The following is a 15,694-nucleotide window of genomic DNA, read 5'->3' on the forward strand; positions in this document are numbered from 1 at the left end:
TCTTATTAGGCTTATTTAAATTAATAAGTACTATGAAGTCTTTAAGACCTAATTTAAAGTTGTAATAGTCTACAGAGGTGTACTGAGCTCACCAGTATTTCATATGGTAAACTGAAAGAGTCTAGCATATAGAATAAAATCACTTTTTTCCCCATAAAAATAAGTTGCTCATTCTGAAGAAAAAGTAATGCCAAAACCGAATTAAATATCACTTAATTCTGCTTATTCTTCTTAGCTCAAATTTTTTTAATAAGTATAACCCATGAAAAAATAAACAGTAAGTAGTAAAATATTAAGAAACTCATTTTCATTTTAGAGGTCCAGGTTATTCCAGACCAATCTATTTAAATATGTAGAGGGATTCATTATATATGGGGGTCGGTCACATACGTGCAAGATTAGTGTTAGTCTTATTTCTACTGTGCAAGAGAACTGTTACTTTCTCAGCTTGGCAGGCTCAGTTATGGACATTTGTGTCTAGTTTCTATTTCCATTTTAAATACACTCTTACAATAGCCATTCAAATGAGATTCAAGAGCACATTACAAAACAATAGGGAGGATCTTGCTAGATAACCTTAAAAGAAAATCTCATGATAAACAAATTATTATTTTACCATCTGCTTCACATTTTTAATGTACATAGTCTTTTTTAAATGAGTTTTATAATTGGAATAAATTGAACTGGTTCTATGTGAAATAAATATTAAAATTTTGGGAAATATATAGGGCAAATATAACTGTAATGATTTAAAATTCAAAATCTGCTATGCAGAAGCTCCATGATTATGAAAAATCAGAAAGATTCAAGTAACCTATTCTGTTGGCAAATTTGAGATATATATAGGAAATCAATGTCAGTTGCCAGTTTCAACTAGATTGATATCCTCAACATTTTCAGTTCATAGGCTGGAATTTTACTATGCAAATCACATTTCTGCTCATGAGAGAGGGAGCAGTTGCTTTCAATAGCAATTACACAGGATATTTTAGACTGAGGTAGCAAAAATGGAATCTTCTTAGGTTCCTGCAGTGGACAACAGGATCAGTTCCAGGGATTCCAGTACTGACTAGACTCCACTGAATGTAATATTTTTATACAGAAGTGGGAGCTTCATTTTAAGCATCATGACTTTGAATAGAATCCAACCCATTCTATACTGCTCTACTGAGCCACTTTTTGTACTCTGTTAAGTGCCCTGATCTGACACTATTTGAGATTCCATTTGTTAGCAGACAGGCCTCTTTAGTGGAGCTGATGGGCCTCAAGTATTGAAGCTTTCCCCTCTCTATCACAATAACCACTTTTTTTCCTCTTTTTTTTCCCTGACTATTCAATTTTAAATATGGTTTCAACAGGAGGTCAGAAATGTCATTCCAAAGTTTAACTGATTTGCCAGCTTTCTGACAAGCCAGATTTCCCTAGCATAAAGAATACTTAAAAACATTCTGTTTTGAGTAACTGAGAGATTCCTTACTCATCTGTACCAAATAGAAGTTGTATAAAACTGTCTACATTACGCAAATTTCCTCAATCTTTTTAGAATAACATGACATAAAAACATGTAGTCTTGTAAGTTAATAAAGCTCTCCACATTACTCCCCTTGCTACTGCCTGCCTCACTGCCTTCATGACTCTCTTCCTGCCTCTTAAGAGGATGACAAGTATTGATATTCTCCTGCTGTGTAGAGCTCTGACCTCGGCTAGTTGCGAGGTGCCCACCAAGCCACTCTATCACTCCCCCTCTATTAAAACTGGATGGGGGGAAAAAAATTACAAAAAGCTCATGGGTCAAGATAAGGACAGGGAAATAATATTACAGGCAAAACAAACTCAACTTTGGAAATTAATTTATTGTCATTAATAATGGAGTAGGAAAACAAGAAATAGGAGCAAGTTAAAAAATTCTAAAAAACCCCCAACTTTTCCCCACGATTCCCATCTTTCCCTCTTTGACTTTGCACTCGATTTCTCTGCCTCCTCACGATGAGTGGCCTATCAGCATGGTGAGCAGGTGTTTCAGTCAGTTCATTACTGTCCTGGGTTGTAGTATAGGATGTGCACAAAGTATTCTATCACCATCTTCATGAACTGTTGAACCCAGGTGGGGCAGTGTTTTCCCAGACCCCCTCCCCCTGGGCCATTATCTTCTGTTAATGGGCCCATCAAATGCCTTGCCCATGACTCATAGATAATTCCCTCCTGGAGTTGTCTCTGTTTAATGGACCATCAAGGACCCTCTGCATGACTCATCATCCCCTTGTGAGATGCTCTGCCCAGGGGGAGGAACCACGCATTCTCACCTGGATATAATCTGGGGTTTGGGACAGTACAGGGGGCCCTTACGCACCGGATTCCCAGAAGATGAGAGCTACCAGACCTTTCTACAGGATCACTGCTTCAAGAAGACCACCTCATCTGGACTGCTTCCATCACTCTGCTCAGGTAGTATTCTGACCCTGTCAGTGATCTTTTGTATTATTGCATCTGTTTTATTTTACTTTGTTTTTTTCTTCCTATTAAATTGTATCTCTGACTTGGAGCCTCTCGTTTGTTTTGCTTTCAAACCACTACAATTACACATTGTCTCTGCTGCTCATTCCTCCTCATGCTCTTTCTTCCTCATGTGTTTTCATGCTCCAGCATGGGATGTCTCCTGAGGAAGACAGTCTTTCACAAACTTCTCCAGTGTGAGACCTTCCCACCAGATGCAGTTCTTCAGGAACGTTTCAGCATTAACTCTTTCTATCAGAGACCATCCTTCACACACTGCTGCAGCATGGCTCCTGTCTCCATTGGGTCACAGGTCCAACTAGGGCCTGAAACAGAATCTCTGCTCCAGCACCTGGAGCACCTTCTCCTCTCATTCTTCACTGACCTTCGTGTTTCCAGACTTGTTCCTCTTACAGATTCTCATTTCTTTCTAACTACTGCTGCTGTGAACCCTTTTTTTTATTTTTCCCCCACTTTCTTAAAGTGTTATCACCAAATTGCTCCCAACAGAACTGTTTGGCTCAGCTTTGGCCAGCAGCTGGTCCACCTTGGAGTCAACTGGCACTGGCTCTGTCCAACACAGTCTGCTTCTGTAATCTTCTAACAGAAGTCACACTTGCAACCCTCTCCCCTCCACTATCATAAACTTGCCACAGAAACCCATCTGTGCCACATACTGAAATCTGAGGGTCCTCTGGAAGGAAGTGAGTTCTATTTTTCCAAGCTGAGAACAGTATTCATCTCAGGGGTCCAGGATATCCCTTTCTGAAAGTCTTGAGCTACCCCTATCTCTGACAGGGGCTAGAAACCCACAGGTGTGAGAGACAACGCTGTATGGACTTCTTTCTTACAGTGATATCCTGGATGACCAGAATGGATTTTGAATTAAAAAAAGACTGAGCTATATTTTAGAATAAAAATTGACATAGTTCACTCTTAAGTGAAAAATACTCTAAGGAATTGTATCTGGTAAAATATTAATAGCTTCTTTTTTTGTACTATGCTGCTCTTGGATACTTTAGGCTTGGCCCATGAACCTCTGTTTGGTGATTTTGCTTCAGCTGCCTAACTCACAGAGTGTCTGAGGTACAACACAATCAGCCCAGTCTTCTCTGATCCGTGGATACTTTTTCCACCCTCCATGACTCCTGAAGCCTTTCTGTCCCCTCCTTTTCAGTAGCCTGTGTGTCTGTTTTAACTGCAAGCATCCATCTCATTGCTGTGCCTCCCTTATTACATCTCTTTCTCAAGTCAAGCCATTCCTGTGACCTTCTCTCCTTGAGCAGCTGCTGTGAGAAAGAGCAACAATCCCTTCTGAGGAGGCTTCTGCCCTATCTAGTCCTGTTTCTTACAGGAATACTACATGAAACTTGAGAACAAGGTATATATGTTTTTGTCAAAGACTTCTAGCATGTTTTTCTTCCTTTCTAATCTTCCTTATTATTTTCAGTCTTTCTGCCAGTGTGGATGTCTCACAGCTTCTAACCTCTGTAGCACTATGTTTTGAGTCAGATCTCTCTCTTCATCTTAGAAGCTAACACAGAGTGGTGTTTTGTGACCCCAAGCAATGAACATTCATCATTGGGTGGCTAGCATTTTGGTTTTTTAAATAAACTAAGAAATGTGAAATGAGATTTTTAGTACTAATTCCAGACACATAACTGAAGAACAGAGAGGACATACAAATACTATCTTTCTCAAAGTTAAAAATGATCCCTAAAAAAAAATCAACAAAATTACATGCTACATTGAAGCAAAAATTGGTGAACAATTTCTTGAGTGCTATCCACCTGGCAGACAACCCAGTTAAGGGGTTTACTCCAGATATACGAATTTTCAGATGGAAAAATATTTCTATCCCTTTATGCAAAAAGAGGATTTTAAAACTAAATTATTGGTATGGTTCATTAAATAAAAAGTATCAAAATATTTAAAATGCTATTATAAATGTGGATAAGTATAAAATCCATTTACGGATATACCAAACACTGGCGTCATCTATTTTTCTCTTTGAAGATGTTAAGAGCTAATGATTAGATTTAAAATTCAGATTCTAAAAAAGGTGTAAACTTGTCTTCTGTAAGATCCTGAAACAGCATTTAGGATTTGGTTACAGGCTCAGAGAAGAACTAGGTTGCTTTGCAGGAAGAGGAGTATTGTGAAAATGGATGGAATGACCCATAGACTCCCTTCGGTCAGGTGCCAGGAGCCCTGGGGGCTCCCCTTGGAGGAGCTGCACAGCAGAGCCTGTTAGCCAGGGCCCATCAGCCAGAGGCCATCTCACTACTGTTTTCACATCCATGAAAAACAAATGTTTTGCAAGTGCAATAGGGATGGGCATACATTCTAATGCAACAGAAGCTAAAAAAAAAAAAAAAAACAAACACTGAAGGTTTCTAAGGGGAAACAATCTTAACCAGACTGCAGTTGTTTGCAAGCCAGGCCAGCCAACGTCAGATATGCATTGTATATGGTAATGCATAAAGTCAAAGAATGCAAATTCTTGTGTGTAAAATTCTATTTGAGAGCATTTTGAGACTGTTGAGAGAGTCTTTTTGAGACTTTTCATCTCCCCACATTAGTAAGGAACTCATAAAAATGGTGTTGTTACAGAAAGATGTATTTATTGTGGACATTTACCTTGCTTGACCCCTGGAAATTTCACCTGAGTTGGAAACCTTGTTAAACAAAGCATTCACACTTAACTTTCTCAAGGTAGTCAGAAGAGAGCAGTAGGTTCATCCCATCTTGACTGTAAAATTTGCCAGTTAATAAGAAACATTGAAACTGAAACTTTAAACCAACTCCTAAACACTAAAACTGTCAAAAGACAGGTATCAATACCAAAGGGTCATAAGACTCGACAGAGAAAAATCTAAGTCCTTCTCTGCTTTGGAAAGGAGCTAAGCATGTGTTTAAATATACACCAGAAGTTTGATGCAAACAATTCTGCATTTTTTCCTCTATATGTTCATATTCTGGACACACTCTAGGTTGATGACTATTACCAAAAAATAATGAGATCATTGTCCTGGCTTCCATTAATTCAATGGGTTTGAATTAGTCAGCTGAGAAACTGCAGACATCTGTGTATTATCAGAGAAACTGAAAGACAAATTATCCTTTCTGGTCTTTTTCTCTTTGGCTCAATTATTTTACATCAAGTATTTTATCTAAAAGGCCAATTCTTATGAATAGCTCTATTGTATAGCAGACTGACTAATGCGTAATGCAGGTTTTATATTCATATTCTATATTCATAGTTTTCAATATTCACATTGTTCCCCTGGCAACTGCTATATGGATAGAGTGTCCCATGCTACTAAATTGTGTATCAAGCAGTTTAATATAAATATATATTCTTTATGTGTATCCCAAACACTACCTCAGTGTTACTGTATCTTATATTAGTGAGCATAACTTTTTAAAATAAATTAAAAGTGCTAAAAATGTCAGTTTAAGTGTGATCAAAACCATGACAACCTCTGGATCTTTAAACAAAGAACTTTCGGGGAATGAAGACATGAGTTTTCCAGATGTTTTCTGGCCTCACAAATCTAGGACTAGCTGGCTAAAGTTTTAAAATATATTTGAATCATTTTCCAGTGTAAGGTGTCAGAAAAAAAATTGAAAATCACTTTTTCTTTTTTTTTTAAGATCAAGAAATTCAGCTCTGCAAGCTAAGAGGAGACTGTTACATTAGCACAAGACTGACACACTAAAGCCAAGATCTTAAAAAATCTTCAGCACTATGAGGAAAATATGTTTTCCCTAATTTGTGTTTTGTGAGGCAGTCTCTATATTGTAAATTCCTAAGTTGTCTATGTTTTCAATGAAAGGAGGATATCCTTTCTGGTCATCAGGGCAAGATTTGACTGCTGGTCTCCATTTAAAATTAAGTATCATATTTAACAGCCCTGCAACCCATTGCTAGTCCTTGCACAGTTAGTTCAGTCCTAGTCTGAGTGGTAGTAAAGAATGAGAAGGAAGGGCACACAGAATTTTCTTCATGTTTTGAATGCACCCAACGAGATGACTAATGCCAGCTAAATAAATAAGCAAAGCCATACTGAGGTTTCACAGAGAATCAGCATAAGGAGACCTGCTTTGAAGCAGAGAGCTTGCCTCATGCAATAATGGGACTTATCTGAGCTGACCAAGAGGAATTAAGTGCAGCCAACTGAGATGACTTTGGCTGTATGTTTTATTCCTAACAAGCTCCATAAGCAGAAAAGAATAAGAATTTGGCAATCAGAAAATAGTATCAGCAGGCTTGTATTAAAAAAAAAATAGAGAGAAAACTACAGGGGGAAATACCCACACAAGGATTCAAACTGGTTTTGTCCTTAGTGCATGTCTGTAGGAAGGCTTTGCATGTAGAGCAAATTATTTGACAACCATAAAAAATGAGCTAGGAATGCAGAAACCCCTGTGGTAAATACAAACTGACAGACTCCCTCAGGTGATAGGTTTGAAATAACCTTTAGTCCCTTATAAAAATGCACAAGGTTTTTCATGCTGTTCTGAAGCAGAATGTTTACCTATCTTAGTTCATCCATCACCAGAGTAAGAGGATGGAGAATAACTCACAGCTGTAATTCAGAAGTACATATCTTGGTCTTTGAAACAGTTTGGAATTTGTAGCATGGATTTTCAGTGCACTAAACTAACAGTTAGGTGGCTGTCAAGCACATTTGCAATTAACAGGGAGAAGCTGATGTGTAAGAACCTGAGGTATGCACTAATTATTCCATTGCTAACAATTCTATTTATTACAATTTGTGGCCTGAAAATTCTGCACTTTGTTTCTGCTTCTGCTGAAAAGGGTAGAGATTTTTTGGGCACTTCTACCTATATACTGTAGTGGGGGGAAATTGAAGAGACAACTGAAAATCTGGAAGATATTTTAAAACTTCAGAAGTCGTGAAACTTGTTTAGTCTTTTTCTGTATGTATGTATGTCATCCACTAGAGCTGTAGGAGCTGCTCTGACTGAAACACTCTCAGTTTAACAAATCCCCAACAAATCTAACAAAAGAGTCCAAGAGGATCTGCTCTGGATCCCATCCAAATGGCCTCAGGATTCACTGCCCTAATGCAGTTTATCAAATCCACCCTTGTGGCATGGTGTTATGCTTGGTGTAGGATATGGTCTCCAGACAAGGTAGTCTGTGGCTGGGGCAAGTGCAACAGTACAAATGGCCCAAAGCCAGAGAATGTGCCAAGTCCCCTGGGACAAGACAACTGCACAGACAAAAAAAAAAAAAAAAAAAAAAAAAAAAAAAAAAAAAAACACACGTTAATAAGAGCGTGTGAGCCCAAACTAGCTATCCAGGAACCAGAAATAAGAACAGCTGTGGAATTTGAGTTTCTGCATCTTATATACCCATCTTAGAACAAATGTTTGTTCTTTCTTTCTTTCTTTCTTTGGTCTACAGGAAGCCATGGACATGTAGACAGACTACAATGTCTGTCTTGTGACAAACGATCTCAAATAATTTCTCTACTTCTAGTAAGCCTGGAAACCTTGATCACAATTTACAGAAAACTAATGCCAAGCAGATGGAATCCTGAGGGTATCCCACCTCAGAAGTTGCCTGTGGAAATACTTGGTAGGGAAGCTCACATCTGTCAATACTGATCATTTACCTGAGTAATAATCAGTGGGATCAATGGGATTGTTTTTCAGTTATTTGGGCCAAAGTTTTTGAAAAGCAAGATTTTTGACAGGAAGGAAATCCCCCATTCTAGTCACTTCTGATAAGGGACCCCACATCTAATGCAATCAGCAAGCACTGAAGGAAAAAAACCTGAACTCACAATTCACTAGTATTTATCTTTTTCAGAATACAAGAATCAATTAAGTATATATTCAATATTCTTTGACATCTAACCCTGATTATAAAGAATATTTATTTTAGCTTTTATTTTAAAACAAGTTTAATCTCTCTTAGTAAATAAATAAATACAGGAACAGGTATATTATGTTAAAATAAAAAACAAAAACATGTCCACAAAAAGCGCTGTGAAAAACAACATTAAAATAGATGCTTTTTCTCCACTGTATTTTGTAAGTATTGTCTGCTGTAATTCTTTTTTCACTGGCAAGTCTTAGGTGTGTTATCCTCTACAGCACTTCAGAAACTACTTTGTAGGATAGAAATATGACAAATCTTCCATTCTGTCACATTTTAATAAATTCCAAACACCTTTGAAGTTTTCATTACCTCATTTTGCAAACTCTTTGAGAGCCGTAGATAAAAAGTAGTCATGATGCTAGATAGATATTATTATCTCTTTTTTTAATACACTTAGGGACAACTATCATTTATTTTCACCTATTTTTCACATCAAACAATATTTAAATTCCAGATTTGCTGAATGTTCAATAGTGGTTTCTATCTGTATATTTGAAAGTCACTCTTTGTCTCGGGACAACATTATGAACGATTTCCAGAATCATGTGGTAAAAAGGACAGTTTTAAAATCAAATTATGTTTTATATTGTTTTTCTTTGTATACATGTATTTATATAATGATAATTTTTTGCAAACTAATTCATGTTTCAACAGCAGTTTCTTTTCAGTTACCTGCCTGTAATACTCTCCCAACAATATTCACTGCCATGTAATACTACAGTCTGTCCAAAGATCAAGGACTTGATAGAGAAAGTAGGGTCCATACAGTACCACAAGCATGTTCTGCCTACACATCAAACAACAAATTGCAGGTAGACAGGAATATGCAATGCCAGGTGGGGGTGTATTTTCTTTGATTCAGTATGGCACTAACTTCTAATTAAAGCTACACCTCTCTTGATTGAACCATATCCTTCTATTTTGGCAAATGAGTAAAACAAATTCGTGATGATTATGTTCAATAATCCTTGTAGATGCACCCTAAATAGGATTTTTTTTAATGACCATGAAAGAGCAAGGAAGTTAGTTCTCTATTATTTATAGTTCCCTAGAATATATGAGAAAGGGAAAATTATTGTCATCCCTTATCTTTTGGCTATTAGTTAGGAGCAACAGCTAAAACCTAATTTGTTAGTAGGTGGCTAACCAGAACATAACTTGCCACATGAACTTGAAGTAAGCCATTCTTAGTTCTTTGGCCCCAAAATAAAGAAATAACCTCTAGCCTCCTAGTCCTCTGCAGAGTATATGTAGGCACACCAAACATGGGAGTAAGCTGCAGCATTTTGCCTAACACTTAAAGAAGAAATGTCACTAACTGTGTCTTCTGCTGTATTTGCAACTATATTTTTGCTGGGTTCAATCTCTGTTATAAAAGAGAAGATGTTATCTTAAGCCTTCACTGACTGACATGGAAGTGCCATTGCTAAATAAGAAACTATACTGCCTTTATTTTGCATACAGTATAGTGCACTTCCAAAAGGAGGGCTGTGAGATAACTTAAAATTTTCTTATAAAAATAATGTAACCTTTAATAAACCCTAAATGCAAGATCCTCTGGTCTTTTTGCCCAAGAAGTCTTCAGATTTATTGTCACTGTCCTAAAATTTGTTGGGGGGCAGAAGCAAATAGCAAGTTCTTCTGGGCATTACTGAGTAGAAGAAATGAAATCTGTTTGTGGGAAACAATCCAGAAGATAAAATCAGATAAGCCAATTCAACTGCCTATGGTCTAAAAATGATAAAATAAATTTAAACAACTACTGACAAATTTGTTCAAGCTATCAATGTCATATCTTGAAACCCAGGTATAATATCTGCTTTACTGTACCCATTCCTTTCTAGAATTTCAACTTAGCAGTGATCTAAATTTTATTGTTCTGGACACCAAATGACAAGAAATAATTCTTTGTTAACAGTATCATCTTTTTTACCGAAAGAATTTTGAAATTTCCTTCGATACACAATTTGAGCTTTCAGGTGCTTCCACAGCATAACTACATACACCAAGGACACAGATCAAGACGGAGCAAAAGGAAGCTGAAAGGCAGATTCTGTGCAAGTCTGAAGAGGGGCAAGTTGCTGGTGAATAAATCTAAAATAGAAAATAAAAACTTAAACCACCGAGGAAATTCTCCTCCTTTGTTCACACAGGTGACAGGTGAATGTACAGTTCAATCTGCTTAGGCAACAAAATATAAGACCCTGTAGAAATGGGCTTTAAAATTATAGCAGGTAGTAAATACCATGAGAGGAACAGGGAATTATATGAGCTAACAAATACTGTAGGCCTGTGAGCAAATAACAACATGAAATTCTCTCTTTGCATATGAATATTTTAATGGACCAGACAGGGAAGTTCCGAGGCAGTCCTCCTCTTGGAGCAGAGAGAACACAAACCAATTTAATATTAGTTGTCAGCTTGATAAACTTTTGAAAGAAATACACAAATACTTGTCTGTGATTGCTTTGGGATCTCCTTAGTGAACGAAGGATCCATCTACTACTGTGTGTCCTGTGTATGTTTCCTGCTTCTAAAACAACACCAAATTACATGAGCCTTTTTTTCTTCAGTAGGTAATTTCAGTCTGAAACCAATCTACATTCGACATTATAAATTAGGGTGGGAGAATGCAGAATTTCAAAATGTCAGCCTGGGTCTGCCAAGCACAGTGGGACTCCAGAAAGCAGTGTCAGAAGTGCACAGGAAGCCATGAATTTTGTGCTAGACACCAGAAGCTGTACACCCCCAGCAGGGACTTATGTCTCTAATGGAATGATACCTTATGGACTGCATCCACACAACTAGACTTACTTACTCATCAGAACATGGGAGCTTTTCCAAACTGCCTGCCAAGAGTGCTCCCTTGCCCATGCAAAGCTCAGACATAGTTTGGGGTTTTGTCTGGAAGAGTGTGAGCTGACCCAGGGCCAAACTTCTGCCAGGAGCTGCATGCTGCAAAGCTTGGTACATGCGCTCTGTCATTCTTCCTAACTCTTCACAGCTTAATATTATAGATGCAGCCACTGGGACCAATTAAGCTGGACACTGTGCTGCATTGATAGAGCTGTAACACTCCCCTGTGAAGTTCCTATAAATTAAGACAAACTTGATAACTCCTACCATTTTTAGAGGATTTCTGAAAATATTAATTGTATTTAGAACCATACTTTGCAGAGCATAAAAATTTTTTCTTACTGGGCAGCTGTGGGGTTCTGATAATGAAATAAGCCAAAAAAATTTTGTTTATTTGATTATTATCTTAGAGTTTCTTTCCAATATCTTTATATCTTAACATGTGAAGAAAATTAATATTAAGTAGAGAAAAGAAGATGTAGTTTTTGCTGTTAGAATATATTTGACAGAAACATTCACTGCTTCGTTACTGGATTGTGGATATCCCAACATGAGTTGTAGAGTTATAGCAAGGCTATAACTCCTCTTGGCTTCTCTGGGAGACTGCAAGAGTCTTCATGGACTGTCTGGTCTGCTATGAAATAGTCTGAAGGTTGATAAAGATTTCAGATACTCTCCATCTGAACTATGCTTAAACACATGTTGTGGATACCTTTCTCACTTTGCCATCTGGGCTGCAGTATATATAGTGGCCCTCAAAGTTAAGAAAAATGTTTTTCCTGTGTAATGCACAGTTTGGAGTTTGTTAGATAATCAAAGTAACTCAAACTCATGTAGAAGTATTTGCTGTATTTGCTGTATTTGCTGTATTTGCTTTGAACCACTACGGCCGTCCTAGTGGTTGCAATCCCTGTTGTGTAAGGCCTGACTGCAAAGTAGAGGCTGCCTGTTTTTTTCCTCTGCTTTATTTCAGCACTGAAGAAGTTACTTTGTAATATTGCTTTTTCTAAGACTCATTAAACTCTGGCGCTTTTGTTCGCTCGCCACAGCTCTTGCCTGATTAAGATGTTTCTGTAGGGAATATGTTATATAATCTTGCTTTGGAAAAGCCAGAGATCAACAAAAGAGCTCTGACAATATTAAAAAAAAATATTTAGATTCAAATATTTGTGTTTAAATTAGAACCTTTAATATTTGAGTACTGAGATGAGATTTTTCAACTGATACAATCAGAAACCAAATAATGATGTATTTGCTTCTAGAAATTATCAAATAAGTTGAATTTTGATTGACAAAGCAGAATAGAAATATTTTATACTATGAAGAACCTTTATTGTTTCAGTAAGTTGGTCTATATCTAAATTTCATAATAGCTAATCCTGTTCTAGAAAGACAGATATTTAATTATTTATATTTTATCTCCCTGAGATTATTGCAGAATTTTACTTTACCTCTGCTGATAACCATATTGAATGTATACTTAAAAAGATATATAATACATTTTTATACTAATTTAACATAGCCGGTTTTGACTTAGAATCAGGCTGTAAGATTGTTGCTTCATGAGTTTATAGTTTTAATAAAAATGTGCTTATATTTAAATTTCATTAAAGTCAAACAAGTATTAAGAAGCTAGATCTTAAATTATTTATGTTTTCTCTCTTCTAACTTAACAAAAGTATTTTTACCTCTGCTGATAAAGTGAAGAATGAATTTTCATCACTTCACAATGCATAGGCACCAGAAAATGTGCAGCACTGAATTACGATGACATACAGTCTCCTCTGAGACATTATATGGTATATCATCAAATGTCATACAGTAACTCCTCTTTGCTTCAGGCGATCATTGTTCATTCTTATAATTGAGAGGACCAGTAAAGTCGGTGTGTCTGGACTGGAATGGGAAAAGTTAAACTTATTCATGAAAAGTGTTTCTTTCAGTGGAAACTGGGAATCATGATAAACAGCCCTCAGTCAATTTGTAAAAGAAGTATGAAACTATTGCTTGGATACTTAAATATACCTGTGTTTTCTAGAGCCAAATTTTGGGGTAGAAAACAATAAAACTTTCTTATGAATTGGTGTATCTTTTCTAATATCCTTTAGGAAACTCAGCACAGCAGAACCGCTGCAATGGGCTTTTCAGCCCATCTGTAAAACAGGCTAATGCCTTACTCCATGAAGTTCGTGCTGGCCTTTGTTTCCCATAAGGACTGGCAGACTTGCCCAAAGCACAGATTCTATGGGGCTTGAGATTTAGGCAGTATATGTTGACTGTGAGGACAAATACAAGTAAGCAATTCTACCAGGTTCTGGGAACCTGGAGCCATTAATGAAAATGCCAGTTAGCACAGCACCACAAGTGGAAGAGTTGAAGAGGACACACTGTGCTGGCAAGCTGCCCTGTGTACTCCCAGAACCCCAGTAAGCATTGTTGCCATCACCACTGAACTACCTAGGACCCCAGAGAGAGCCGGCACAACAAATGAGATGCTGCTGAGTGGCACTCACCTGGAGAAAGGATTGGACATAAGACTAATGAGATGATACCAGATGGGTAAATTCAGTCTGCATCCACAGTAAATGTTTTGGCAGACTGTCCATCCATGGTCTGGACAGCTGACAAAAAAATTAGTCTTGAAAATGTCAATAAATCTGTATTTCAAAGGTGGCTTCTCTTCCTCTATTTCTCTTTGTGTCTATGTGCTTTATTACAGAAAGATAACAGCAGAACTTAGAGGTGAGTTAAATATCCTCCATTAAGAGCTGCATGACAAATCAGAGAACTCCAGAGGAGAGGTCTTAGACAAGCGTTTTTTCCTTTCCAATAAATGGGGAAGAGAAAGCAAGGTTTCACATTGGGATTTTCCATTCAAGCTTCAATTTCTTGAGAGTAATACACTAATACTGCTAAATTTAAAAGCAAGAAAGCACTTCAATTTCACTGGCAGGAAACAGCAGGCAATATTAGTGTTATCTGTTGGAAAGAGCTCAAGGTATTCTCAAGTTTTCAGTTTTCCTCTTACCCTCCCAAATTTTAAGCATACTCCTGCTTGTAAAATTCTCCAGCTATCCCAGAGGAGGACTAACTTTTTCCTGGCTTGCTCTTCTTCTAAGTTAGGTCAAGTTTCTCCCTTTTACTCTAATTTGGTGTATTTCATTTCTTTGCTTCTGGGGATTTTTTTAGAAACTGGGAAGAAGTTTCTTCAGTTAGTAGAGGAACAGGATTGATCCAAAGTCTTGTTCCTATTTCCCTTCTGGACTAAAGAGAATTGAGGCAGAGGAAATCTATTGCTTACCATTCTCATATCTTTGTTATGTCTCCTATGTGCTTTATTTGATTTCCAGATTATTGCTGCAGTGTACTCACTATATTTTTGTCATCTGCTTAGCCTGGAATCTCCACATAGCAGAGGTATCTTTAAGAATATTTAGATAAATTTTCTATTGGAGAAGCTTTGAAGAAACCCAGAGATATGATAAGAGTAAATATCAATATACAGAATTATATACTATACTACCACCATTTGCATATGGTTCTGATGTTTATAGCTACAATTTCTATATAGCAATTAGACTCTAGCATCACCCTTCTGTGGGCCTTCTAGCTTTTACCTAAAGTGTCTTTCATCTAAAAATGATGGCACTTTGAGATGGTTGACTAACTTCTTTTCCACTGCCTATTTTATTTTAAAAATGCTTTATCCTGATTTGAAGTAGTTTCATCTCTAAATAGCCATCAAATCAGGTAAATGGGTAAATAACAAGCAACATAAAATCTTTATAAGCATAGATCTTAAAGGACAAAATAGGAAAAATATAGTATCAAGATTGCTCAGCTAGGACAGTGGTAGTGACTGAGAGAGGGTGAAGGTGATTAGAAGCTACGGAGACAAACCAAGTAATGAAACTCCATCTACTATAATATTGACTGGACAGAAATAACTTTTCAAGTGTGAAATCAAGACTCCTTGTTAACCAAAATGACAGCTTTGCAGACCTGATTTAAAATTTATTTTCAAAAACCCTGATGACTAAGTATGAATTATCTATTGAAGAAATAAAAAAGCAATAAAGACACTGTAGCACTGGCTAATTTAAAAAAAAATTACATTAAAAATCAGAAAAACTTCTAGAGAGGAAAAAATCCCAAACCAACAAAGTCAAAACTGCAAAACATTGGCAGATAACACATTAGAAATTCAAAACAAATGTGTGTTGTTTGCCAAAATGCTTGTAGAAATATCACAAAAAAGAAAGCTGGCATGGCTAAATTACACAGCAAAGAAGGCTATTTTAAATAAGAAGCCACACTTCAAAAACTTTAAATTGTGTTGAAAGGGAAAAAATATGGTTTAGGTACAGCATGTTAAACAGCATAAACACGTTTACTAAAATCCCACATTCCACTAATATTGACTCAAGT

General features: G+C 36.9%; 1 long non-coding RNA gene across 5 annotated transcripts in view; it reads right to left on the reverse strand.

The window, feature by feature from the left end:
- The window catches only part of LOC136287224 (uncharacterized), a 169,293-nt gene that overhangs the window by 104,111 nt on the left and 49,488 nt on the right, over window positions 1-15,694 (reverse strand). The gene's annotated exons all lie outside the window — the stretch shown is intronic.

This window comes from Chamaea fasciata, unplaced genomic scaffold (genome assembly GCF_029207755.1).
Source record: "Chamaea fasciata isolate MVZ Bird 193981 ecotype frontalis unplaced genomic scaffold, bChaFas1.0.hap1 SCAF_3, whole genome shotgun sequence".
NCBI lineage: Eukaryota > Metazoa > Chordata > Aves > Passeriformes > Sylviidae > Chamaea > Chamaea fasciata.